The 13,184-nt window shown below is 47.6% G+C and overlaps 1 protein-coding gene across 1 annotated transcript in view; it reads left to right on the top strand.

Annotated features, from left to right (window-relative positions):
• Positions 1–13,184, top strand: part of SLC6A19 (solute carrier family 6 member 19) — a 1,531,867-nt gene that overhangs the window by 838,894 nt on the left and 679,789 nt on the right. The window lies entirely within an intron of this gene.

The raw sequence follows: 13,184 nt of genomic DNA on the forward strand, positions 1-13,184 counted from the left end.
TCATGAACAAGTGAAGTAGAACTGTCTCACAAAATATTATTGTGAACACATTTCTTAGATTGTCAACACAATGCTCTTGTCCTCAGATGATAAAACAATGTTAGCTGATATTTAATGCTTTTTCTCTGGGTCCCGGGGTGGTCAGTGGTTACATGGCAGTATTCTTGAAAGGTAGTGCGCTTTCCACCAGCTTTGCTTTGGGTACTATGGTACACTTACAAGAATGACAAATAACTCTATTTGTTTTCTCATTCTACAAACACAGCTGAGTGAGCATTTAATAGAGTGATGGAGATTTAAACACTCAGATAAAGTATGTAAGAAAGTGGGATATTAGTTGGGGGTAAATGCCAACCTCAAGTAATAACTTCAGTCCTTGTTAGTGTGAATCACTAAAGTCTTAACTTAGAGGCAGGTCAGCTACAGAAAGCAGGTTCGACTCAGTCTGAAGTTTTACCTTCAGACTTAGGGCCTCATTATGAGTTTGGCAGACAGGAAAGCCTGTCTGTCAAACTCACGTCAGGGTGGACGCGGCCCTAGTGTCGACAACCCCACTGGACATATTAGGAGTTTCTCACTAAGCCATTGGGCGGAAACCTCGGTTTCTGCCCACCGGCTTAGTGATAAACAGGCTACAACATTGTCTCCAGCTTGTAATCGAGCCGGCAGCAATGCTGTAGCCCGAAGGGTGCACCAGCACCCTCACAATGTTCACTGTCTGCACAGCAGACAAGGAACACTGCAACTGTGCTGGGCAGGAGGATCCCTGCACTGCCCATGCCAAGTGCATGGGCAGTGCAGGGCCACACTATGGCCCCCTGCACCTGTTCTCTGCCCGCCTTTTCAGGGCAGTGAAACTGCCATGAAAAGGCTGAGAGAATGAAGTCGTAATCTGTAGGGCAGTGCTGCATGTTGCGCTGCTGTGGTGAATTATGATCTGCGCCACTGCCAGTCCATCAGAATCACTGATCCCAGTGGTGTTGGCGGAACCCTGGCGGTCTGACTGCCAGGGCCTTTATGAGGCAGTCAAATCACCACAGCAGCGGTGGTCCTGGCTGCCACCTCAGGGCTGGTGGTCTGAGGACCACCATCCTCGTATTGAGGCCCTTAGTCTCTGAAATCCTCAGCAAAGCAAGGCAGCAAGCTGTTGCCAAAGAAGGCTCCACAATGTTGGATAGCTGTCTGAGAAGGTCCCGGTGAAGCCATTGACTTTTGGCAGGGAAGCTCTGAGTGGAAGAAATGTTAGTGTCGCGCCTAAGAATGGTCCCTTGCCAGCTGATACTTTTAGCGTTTTTGCTCGGTGAAGGTCCCTTGGTTTGGACGTAGTCATTTTTTATGACCTTGGATGGTTCCAGCTTAGCAAGGCTTCAGGTTATAGCCGAACAGGGCTTCATGAGGCCGGATACCTACTCCATGCAGTCCCCTCAAATTGGATTTGCTGCAGTGAAAAAGCTCAGAGCAGGAGCAACCTGAGTCTTCAGTCCAGTGGCAACACACCTTTGTTGAATCAACTTGGCAGGTTGGCCCCACTCCTCCAGAGGTCTTTGGAGCCAAAAACATTCTAAGTTCTAGTTTTCAGGATATATTAAGAGGAGTACAGTTTGAGAGAGCCATGGGTCCCAGGGCAATGGAGACAGAACTCAGGGTTGAAGACTCACTACAGTGGATGCCTTCAGCAGGGTCCAGTGCACATCCATTTGCCATTGGTCAGCTAGACAGTTGCAGTAAACAGCATCTTGTTGCTTGTTGTGTTCCTGTAGATTGAACCGGGGGTTAGTCTTATGACCCTTGGAGTACACTTCTTTGTCCTGGGTACAAGAGGGAAAGAAGGTCTGGTCTTCTAAGGCTCTTCTTGGGTCTCAATCCTCTTCTGATCTTCCAAAGGGTCAGTAGTGTACTGAAGAGGCTACTGTGGGAGCCACGTTTATGCATGACATCGGCTTGAGGGTGTGAATGACTTCTGTCCTCTCTCTGACCATTAGGGTAAATGGTCCTAAAGGTAACCCTTTTTCAGTACCTCCTGAGTGCCGTGCAGCAAACAGCCCCTCTGCATCCTTCCCTGCCTAAATCCAAGATTGCAAACCTTGTTCCACCTTTTCAGAGTCTGTGTGCCCACCTCGGAAGTGTGACCAGGGAAATTAGCAACCCATCCTCTGTGGGCACCCTAACTGAGTTTTGGGGGCATCTCCTCTTCCGCTGGGATTGGTGCCTGTCTGACTGTGGGAACAAAGATGGATCCTGCTAAGATGTCAGCTAACATTGGCCTGTCGGTGGGTAGGCCTCTTTGAAATTAAGCAGGTTCCTGGGCACAATCCACATTGTCATCCTGCCACAGGAACGGAAACACAAGTCTTTTGTCCTGCTCTGTGAGCAGTTTTCACATCTCTTTAATGGGCCTATTCTAGTTGGGGCTCATTCAAATGGGCCTCCAGATGAAGTAGGCAAGGAAAAGGTAACTTTCTAAAGGTACCTTTCCATGTTATTTACTTTACCATTCAGTTGGGCTTTAATTAATATTAAAAAAGCCCAAGAATGACACTTGTAGATGTTTTGTAGCTGGAGAAAACTTTCATAATTTTAATACTTCATTCTAATGCTTTTCTATGGAACAGGCAGCCTTACAGTGACAATACCTTTTGGGGCTTTTTGACTGCAGGGACATGTGTAACATTACATTTTTACATGTCTTGCTTTTAAATACCACACACCTTGCCTTATGGGCAGTGAGGCAACTTACAGGTGACATTAATATTCAAAAGTAAGGTTTGAGCTTGTCAAAAAGGGTTATTTTAGCAGGTTGGATTTCCACTTTAAAACTGTACAACCAGGCTTCTCATGGGAGACCAGCAGTCATGTTTGCACTGTCACTGCAATTGATGGCACAATGGGGGCTACAGCTCACTAGTGACATTCAACTTAGATGTCCTGGGTACACTTTGTACCCTATACAAGGGTCTTATAGGTACGTTAAACATGTGTTGCCGTCCAGAGGAAGGTGTGAGAAAGTAGCCTCTTTCTAGCAAGGTTACCCCCACTTTTGGCCAGTTTGTGAGTGTGTGTCAGGGTGTTTTTACTGTCTCACTGGGATCCTGCTAGCCAGGAACCCAGTGCTCACAGTTGAAACCCTATTTGTCAGTGTGTTTTGCCTGTCTCACTGGGATCCTGCTAGCCAGGACCCCTGTGCTCATAGTTTGTGGCCTATGTGTGTGCTGTCAGTAGTGCTTAACTGTGTCACTGAATTTCTGCTAACCAGACCTCCAGATGCCACCAGATTCAAGCTAGCCTGGCTGAAGAGGGGTGATACCCAGAAACTGGTCCTAGGATGCTTGTTTCTGGTCCAGGGAGGACCTGGTCTGGCAGTTTGGGCTGGACCGTTCCCATGGGGAACAGAGTCAAGACTGATTTGCATATGACTGGTTCCAAACTGGAGTGGCATGGTGAGCAAAAAAACTGATGGATTAAACCCAGATCTGTGACTGGGGGTGAATGTTTGATTTGTGCTACATTCCGTCCATCAACTGTTCTTTTTGCGTTTGTCACCCCAAGTGGGAAGGGTATGCCCAGACGTGGGTCCCGTGCTCACTGTGCCACCAGATTCAAGCCAGCCTGGCCAAAGAGGGGTGAAACCCCGAAACCGGTCCCAGGATGCTTGTTTCTGGTCCAGGGAGGACCTGGTCTGGCAGTTCGGGCTGGACTGTTCCCATGGGGAACAGGGTAAAAACTGATTTGCATATGACTGGGTCCAAACTGGAATGGCATGGTGAACAAAAAAACTGATGGATTAAACCCAGATCTGTGACTGGGGGTGAATGTTTGATTTGTTCTACATTCCGTCCATCAACTGTTCTTTTTGCGTTTGTCGCCCCAAGTGGGAAGGGTATGCCCAGACGTGGGTCCCGTGCTCACTATGCCACCAGATTCAAGCTAGCCTGGCTGAAGAGGGGTGATACCCCAAAACCGGTCCCAGGATGCTTGTTTCTGGGCCAGGGAGGACCTGGTCTGGCAGTTCGGGCTGGATTGTTCCCATGGCGAACAGGGTCAAGACTGATTTCCATATCACTGGGTCCAAACTGGAATGGCATGGTTTGCACTGGGTATAGGGTGAGCATCTGTTTTGGTTCCTGTAGGAAAGTAGCCTCTTTCTAGCATGGTTACCCCCACTTTTGGCCTGTTTGTGAGTGTGTGCAGTGTGTTTTTACTGTGTCACTGGGATCCTGCTAGCCAGGACCCCAGTGCTCATAGATAAAACCCTATATATCAGTGTGTTTTGCCTGTCTCACTGAGATCCTGCTAGCTAGGACCCCAGTGCTCATAGTTTGTGGCCTAATATGTATGCCTATGTATTGCCTAACTGTGTCACTGAGGCTCTGTTAACCAGAACCTCATTGCTTATACTCTCTCAGCTTTTAAATTTGTCATAGTGTGCCAGTGACTTCATTTACCAATTTCAATTGGCACAATGGACCCCCCCCTTATAAGTCCCTAGTATATGGTACCTAGGTACCCAGGGCATTGGGGTTCCAGGAGATCCATATGGGGTGCAGCATTTATTTTACCACCCATGGGGGGCTCAGACAAACCCTTACACAGGACTGACACTGCAGCCTGCGTGGAATAGGGCACACACTATTTCACAGCCATTTTTACAGCATTTAAGTAACTTATAAGTCACCTATATGTCTAACCTTCACTTGCTGGAGGTTAGGTGTAAAGTTACTAGGTGTGAGGACACCCTTGCACTAGCCAAGGTGCCCACACATAGTTCAGAGCCATTTCCCCGGACTTTGTGAGTGCGGCGTGTAGGAAAGTACCATCTTGCCTGGCATGTTACCCCCATATTTCACTGTATATATGTTGTTTTAGTCTATGTGTCACTGGGACTCTGCCAGGCAGGGCCCCAGTGCTCATAAGTATGTGCCCTGCATGTTTTCCCTGTGTGATGCCTAACTGTCTCACTGAGGCTCTGCTAACCAGAACCTCAGTGGTTATGCTCTCTCTGCTTTCCAAATTTGTCACTAACAGGCTAGTGACTAAATTCACCAATTCACATTGGCATACTGGTACACCCATATAATTCCCTAGTATATGGTACTGAGGTACCCAGGGCATTGGGGTTCCAGGAGATCCCTATGGGCTGCAGCATTTCTTTTGCCACCCATAGCGAGCTCTGACAATTCTTACACAAGCCTGCCACTGCAGCCTGCGTGAAATAACCTCCACGTTATTTCACAGCCATTTACCACTGCACTTAATTAACTTATAAGTCACCTATATGTCTAACCTTCACCTGGTGAAGGTTGGGTGAAAAGTTACTTAGTGTGTGGGCACCCTGGCACTGGCCAAGGTACCCCCACATCATTCAGGGCAAATTCCCCAGGCTTTGTGAGTGCGGGGACACCATTACACGTGTGCACTACACATAGGTCACTACCTATGTGTAGCGTCACAATGGTAACTCCGAACATGACCAGTTAACATGTCTAAGATCATGGAATTGTCACCCCAATACCATTCTGGTATTGGGGGGACAATTCCATGATCCCTCGGGTCTCTAGCACTGCACCCGGATACTGCCAAACTGCCTTTCCGGGGTCTCCACTGCAGCTGCTGCTGCTGCCAACCCCTCAGACAGGTTTCTGCCCTCCTGGCGCGAGCTGGACAAAGGAAAGGGGAGTGACCACTCCTCTGACCTGCACCTCCCAGGGGAGGTGCCCAGAGCTCCTCCAGTGTGCACCAGACCTCTGCCATCTTGGAAACAGAGGTGTTGGGTGCACACTGGACTGCTCTGAGTGGCCAGTGCCATCAGGTGACGTCAGAGGCTCCATCTGATAGGCTCTTACCTCTCTTGGCAGCCAATCCTCCTAACCTGGTAGCCAAACCTCCTTTTCTGGCTATTTAGGGTCTCTGCTTTGGGGAATTCTTCAGGTAACAAATGCAAGACCTCACCAGAGTTCCTCTGCATCTCCCTCTTCATCTTCTACCAAAGGATCCACCGCTGACTGCTCAGGACGCCTGCAAAACTGCAACAAAGTAGCAAGACGACTACTAGCAACCTTGTATCGCCTCATCCTGCCGGCTTTCGTGACTGTTTCCAGGTGGTGCATGCTCTGGGGGTAGGCTGCCTTCGCCCTGCACCAGAAGCTCTGAAGAAATCTCCCATGGGTCAACGGAATCCTCCCCCTGCTAACGCAGGCACCAAAAGACTGCAACACTGGTCCTCTGGGACCCCTCTCATCCTGACGAGCGTGGTCCCTGGAACTCATCAACTCTGTTTAAGTGACAAGCAAGCCTGGGTCCCAGACACTCCTTCCTGCAGTGCACAACCTTCTGAGTTGTCCTCCGGCGTCACGGGACTCCCTTTTGTGACTTTGCATGGACTCCGGTTCACTTTCCTTCCAAGTGCCTGTTCAGGTACTTTTGCATGTGCTGCCTGCTTCTGTGAGGGCTCCATGAGTTGCTGGGTGCCCCCTTTGTCTCCTCCTCCAAGTGGCGACATCCTGGTCCCTCCTGGGCCACAGCAGCACCCAAAAACCTCTACCACGACCCGTGCAGCTAGCAAGGCTTGTTTGCGGTCTTTCTGCGTGGGAACACCTCTGCAAGCTTCATCACGACGTGGGACATCCGTCTTCCAAAGGAGAAGTCCCTAGCTCTCTTCTTTCTTGCAGAACTCCAAGCTTCTTCCATCCAGTGGCAGCTTCGTTGCACCCTCAGCTGACATTTCCTGGGCTCCTGCCCACTCCCGACACTGTTGCGACTATTGGACTTGGTCCCCTTGTCTTACAGGTACTCAGGTCCGGAAATCCACTGTTGTTACATTGCTGGTGTTTGTTCTTCCTGCAGAATCCCCCTATCACGACTTCTGTGCTCTCTGGGGGTAGTAGGTGCACTTTACACCTACCTTTCAGGGTCTTGGGGTGGGCTATTTTGCTAACCCTCACTGTTTTCTTACAGTCCCAGTGACCCTCTACAAGCTCACATAGGTTTGGGGTCCATTCATGGTTCGCATTCCACTTTTGGAGTATATGGTTTGTGTTGCCCCTATACCTATGTGCTACTATTGCAATCTATTGTAATTCTACACTATTTGCATTACTTTTCTTGCTATTACTTACCTAAGTTTGGTTTGTGTACATATATCTTGTGTATATAACTTATCCTCATACTGAGGGTACTCACTGAGATACTTTTGGCATATTGTCATAAAAATAAAGTACCTTTATTTTTAGTAACTCTGTGTATTGTGTTTTCTTATGCTATTGTGCATATGACACCAGTGGTATAGTAGGAGCTTTACATGTCTCCTAGTTCAGCCTAAGCTGCTTTGCCATAGCTACCTTCTATCAGCCTAAGCTGCTAGAAACACCTCTTCTACACTAATAAAGGATAACTGGACCTGGCACAAGGTGTAAGTACCTCTGGTACCCACTACAAGCCAGGCCAGCCTCCTACATTGGTTGTGCAGCGGTAAGATAAGTACTTGTAACTACTTACCACTTTGTCATTGTGTACTTTTCATAAGAGAATAATATACAAAACAGTTCAGTGTATGTACAACTAACCAAAAAGTTTTGCTTTTCTCCTCTTAAACGTTTTACAAAGTTCTGAAAAGATTTCTAAAACTTATAAAAGTTTTATAAAAGTTAGATTTTTTTTTCTCTGTTCTTTAAAAAGTTCAGAAACTTCTTCTTCCTTCTCACTGTCTCTAAACCTTTTACTATCATGTCTGTAGTAGAGTCAGCTCTTAAAATGGTCAATACAACCTATGACAATTTGAATTACAAGAGCCTAAGGAGTCTCTGCATAGAAAGAGGTTTAGTGATAGGAAAGAACACTACCAACGAATTTCTATTTAAAATGCTTATTGTAAATGATGAGTCCCAAGCAGGCACATCAAATGAGAGGTTAATAGAAGGTTCCCAATCTGACTCAGGGGATCTCCTTGAGGGAGGTAGAGGGGTTCTGAACAGGATCTGCCGCCTAGCAGGACACCCAGTAATGTTGGTAGTAATGGAGGTTCCCATCACAGTAGGTAAGTCTTTATTCCTAGAGGCCAAGTTGCTAGGGTCCAGTCAGTTAGGTACAGATCCCCCTCTGTTGTTTCAAACTTGTCTTCTGTGTCCAAGCATTCTCAACCCACCCACCCTGAGGATAACTTGTTAGAAAGGGAATTCAAAAAGTTGATGGTTGAAGAGACCAGACTGAAGATTAAACAGCAACAGCTGGCCTTAGATAGGGAATCCCTAGACATTGAGAAGGAGAGACAGAGGTTGGGGTTTGGACCCCATGGTGGCAGCAACAGTATTCCTGATAGTAATCCTGTTAGAGAGCATGATTCCAGGAATCTGCACAAGATAGTCCCCCCTTACAAGGAGGGGGATGACATCAACAAGTAGCTTTCTGCACTTGAGAGGGCCTGTATGGTACAGGGGGGTCCCTCAAAGGCAGTGGGCTGCTATATTGTGGCTATCGTTCACTGGAAAGGTTAGGGATAGGCTCCTTACTGTTAGAGAAAGTGATGCTAACAATTTTGCAGTTTTGAAGGATGCACTCTTGGATGGATTTGGCTTAACCACTGAACAATACAGGATTAAGTTCAGAGACACCAGAAAAGAGTCCTCACAAGACTGGACAGACTTTGTAGACTGTTCAGTGAAGGCCTTGGAGGGGTGGTTACATGGCAGTAAAGTATCTGACTATGAAAGCCTGTATAATCTTATTCTGAGAGAGCATATTCTGAATATCTGTATGTCTGACTTGTTACACCAATATCTAGGGGACTCAGATTTGACCTCTCCCCAAGAATTGGGAAAGAAGGCAGACAAATGGGTCAGAACAAGAGTGAACAGAAAGGTTCATTCAGGGGGTGACAAGGATGGCAAGAAGAAGAATGGTAAGTCTTCTGACAAGGGTGGAGACAAAAGTAAAACTGGGTCTTCATCAGGCCCACACAAATCGTCTGGTGGGGTGGTGGGTCCAAATCCTTTTCCAATAATCAACCTAAAAAGCCTTGGTGTTATTTGTGTAAAGTCAAAGGCCATTGGACAACTGATGCCAGTTGTCCAAAGAAAAACACCAAACCTCCCACTAACACAAACCCTGCTGCAAAATCTAGTGCCCCTAGTAATAGCAGTGGTGGTGGGAGCAAACCTACAAATAGCCAATCCAAGGGAGTAGCTGGGCTCACTATTGGTAATGTAGCTGTGGTTCGTCTTGTTAGGGAGACCGAAGAGGCTGTGTTAGTCTCTGAAGGTGCCATTGATTTGGCCACCTTGGTTGCTTGTCCCCTTAATATGGATAAGTACAAGCAACTTCCCCTAATAAATGGTGTTGAGGTTCAGGCCTACAGGGACACAGGTGCCAGTGTTACCATGGTGATAGAGAAACTGGTGCACCATGAACCACACCTACTTGGTCAGCAGTACCAAGTGACAGACGCTAATAACAACACTCTTAGCCACCCCATGGCTGTTGTGAATCTCAACTGGGGGGGTTACTGGTCCAAAGAAAGTTGTGGTTGCTTCAGATTTACCTGTAGACTGTCTACTAGGAACTGATTAAGAGACATCAGCTTGGGCAGAAGTGGAGTTGGAGGCTCATGCAGCAATGCTGGGCATTCCTGGGCATATTTTTGCTTTGACAAGGGCTCAGGCCAAAAAGCAAAAAGGACAGGGTAACTTGGATCCTGGAACAATGGACCAAGTGCTCCCTAAAGCCAGGGGTAGCAAGGGTAAATCCCTACCCACTATCGCTCCCTCTACAGATGATTCTCCTTCTGAGGAAGAAGAATTTCCTCCCTGTGCAGAACCTTCACCAGATGAGCTGGCAGCAGACACTGCTGAGCTTTTGGGTGGTGGGGGGCCTGTCAGGGAAGAGCTGAGTGTGGCACAGCAAACCTGTCCCACATTAGAGGGTCTCAGACAGCAAGCTGTCAAGCAGCAAAATGGAGATGTCAGTGACTCACATAGAGTTTACTGGGAGGACAACCTCTTGTACACAGAGGCAAGGGACCCAAAACCTGGAGCAGCCAGAAGATTGGCCATTCACCTGCAGTACAGAGAGTTCCTCCTAACTCTGGAACATGACATTCCTTTGGCTGGGCATTTGGGCCAGATCAAAACATGGGAAAGGCTTGCCCCCCTGTTTCACTGGCCTAGGATGACAGAGGACACTAAATATGTTTGTAAGTCTTGTGTGACCTGCCAAGCCAGTGGCAAGACTGGTGGCACACCAAGAGCTCCCCTTATTCCACTACCTGTGGTTGGGGTCCCCTTTGAAAGGGTAGGGATTGACATAGTTGGCCCCCTTGACCTTCCTACTGCTTCAGGCAATAGGTTTATCTTGGTGGTTGTGGACCATGCCACAAGATATCCTGAAGCAATTCCTCTAAGGACCACTACAGCACCTGCAGTGGCAAAAGCCCTCCTGGGAATCTTTTCCAGGGTGGGTTTCCCAAAAGAGATTGTATCAGACAGGGGTAGCAACTTTATGTCTGCATACTTGAAAGCTATGTGGAAGGAATGTGGTGTAACTTACAAATTCACCACTCCTTATCATCCACAGACTAATGGACTGGTAGAGAGGTTTAATAAAACTCTCAAAGGTATGATAATAGGACTCCCTGAAAAACTCAGGAGGAGATGGGATGTCCTGTTACCTTGCCTCCTTTTTGCTTACAGGAAGGTACCCCAGAAAGGAGTGGGCTTCAGCCCCTTTGAACACCTATTTGGACACCCTGTAAGAGGTCCACTAACACTTGTGAAGGAGGGTTGGGAACAACCTTTAAAAGCTCCCAAACAGGACATAGTGGACTATGTACTTGGCCTAAGATCCAGAATGGCCGAGTACATGAAAAAGGCCAGTAAAAACCTTCAGGCAAGCCAAGAGCTCCAGAAGCAATGGCATGACCAGAAGGCTGTTCTGATTCAGTACCAACCAGGACAGAAGGTGTGGGTATTGGAGCCTGTGGCCCCAAGAGCACTCCAGGACAAATGGAGTGGACCCCATCTAATTGTTGAGAAAAAGGGTGAGGTTACCTATCTGGTAGACCTGGGCACTGCCAGGAGTCCCCTTAGGGTGATTCATGTCAACCGCCTAAAACCCTACTATGACAGGGCTGATCTCACCCTGCTCATGGCAACAGATGAAGGACAGGAAGAAGAGAATGACCCTCTCCTTGATCTCTTCTCCTCCACTGAAGAGGATGCTTTAGTGGAGGGAGTAGTTTTAGCAGATTGTCTGACTGCAGAACAGAAAGACAACTGCATAAATCTCTTTGGACAATTTTCTGACCTCTTTTCAACTGTGCCAGGCACCACATCTTGGTGTGAACACGCAATTGATACTGGAGACAGCTTGCCTGTCAAAAGTAAAATCTATAGGCAGCCTGACCATGTCAGGGACTGCATAAAACAAGAGGTTCAGAAAATGCTTGATCTAGGAGTAGTTGAACCTTCTGAAAGCCGATGGGCGAGTCCTGTGGTGCTTGTACCAAAGCCTCACTCAAAAGATGGAAAAAGGGAGATCAGTTTTTGTGTAGACTACAGAGGTCTCATTCAGGTAACAAAAAATGATGCTCACCCTACACCCAGGGCAGATGAGCTCATAGATACACTGGCATTTGCCAAGTATTTAAGCACCTTTGATTTGACTGCAGGGTATTGGCAGATCAAATTGGCTGAGGATGTTAAACCTAAAACTGCATTTTCAACTATAGGAGGGCACTACCAATTTACAGTGATGCCATTTGGCTTGAAAAATGCACCTACCACTTTTCAAAGGTTGGTGAACACAGTCCTGCAAGGGTTGGAGGCTTTTAGTGCAGCATATCTAGATGATATAGCTGTCTTTAGCTCCACCTGGGATGAGCACCTGGTCCACCTTTGGAAAGTTTTGGAGGCCCAGCAAAAGGCAGGCCTCACTATCAAGGCATCAAAGTGCCAGATAGGGCAGGGAAAGGTGGTTTATCTGGGACACCTGGTAGGTGGAGAACGGATTGCACCACTTATGGGGAAAATCCAGACAATCATGGATTGGGTTCACCCCTACAACTCAGACCCAGGTGAGAGCCTTCTTAGGCCTTACTGGGTATTACAGGAGATTCAATAAAAACTATGGCTCCATAGCAGCCCCTCTTAATGATCTCACAAGTAAGAAGATGCCTAAAAAGGTATGGTGGACAGCTAGCTGTCAGAAAGCTTTTGAGGAGCTCAAACAGGCCATGCGCTCTGCACCTGTCCTAAAAATCCCATGTTACTCCAAGAAATGCATTGTTCAAACTGATACATCTGAATTAGGGGTAGGGGTAGGGGCAGTCTTATCACAACTGAATTCTGAGGGCCAGGATCAACCAGTTGCTTTTATCAGCAGAAGGTTGACTGCCTAGAGAAAAGAGTTGGTTTGCCATTGAGAGGGAGGCCTTTGCTGTGGTTCTGGGCACTGAAAACGTTGAGGCCATACCTGTTTGGTACTCACTTTATTGTTCAGACAGACCACAAACCTCTACTTTGGCTAAAACAAATGAAAGGTGAAAACCCTAAATTGTTGAGGTGGTCCATATGTCTACAGGGAATATACTATACAGTGGAACATAGACCTGGGAGTACCCACTCCAATGCAGATGGACTCTCCAGATATTTCCACTTAGACAATTAAGACTCATCAGGTCATGGCTAGTCTTATTGTCCTTTGTTTGGGGGGGGTTGTGTAGGAAAGTACCATCTTGCCTGGCATGTTACCCCCATGGACTCTGGTTCACTTTTCTTCTAAGAGCCTGTTCAGGTACTCCTGCGGGTGCTGCCTGCTTCTGTGAGGGCTCCCTATGTTTCTGGGCGCCCCCTCTGTCTCCTCATCCAAGTGGCAACATCCTGGTCCCTCCTGGGCCACAGCAGCATCCAAAAACCCTAACCGCGACCCTTGCAGCTAGCAAGGTTTGTTTGCGGTCTTTCTGCGTGGGAACACCTCTGCAAGCTTCTTCACGACGTGGGACATCCATCCTCCAAAGGGGAAGTTCCTAGTCCTCTTCTTCTTGTTTAAGCTTCAGTCTGGTCTCTTCTACCCTTAGCTTTTTGAGTTCCCTTTCCATTAAGTTATCCTCAGGGTGGGTGGCTTGGGAATGTTTAGACACAGAGGAAATGTGGGAAGTTTCATAGGGAGACCTGTCCCTAACTGTCTGGACCCTAGTAACC

Source organism: Pleurodeles waltl, chromosome 2_2 (genome assembly GCF_031143425.1).
Source record: "Pleurodeles waltl isolate 20211129_DDA chromosome 2_2, aPleWal1.hap1.20221129, whole genome shotgun sequence".
Classification (NCBI taxonomy): domain Eukaryota; kingdom Metazoa; phylum Chordata; class Amphibia; order Caudata; family Salamandridae; genus Pleurodeles; species Pleurodeles waltl.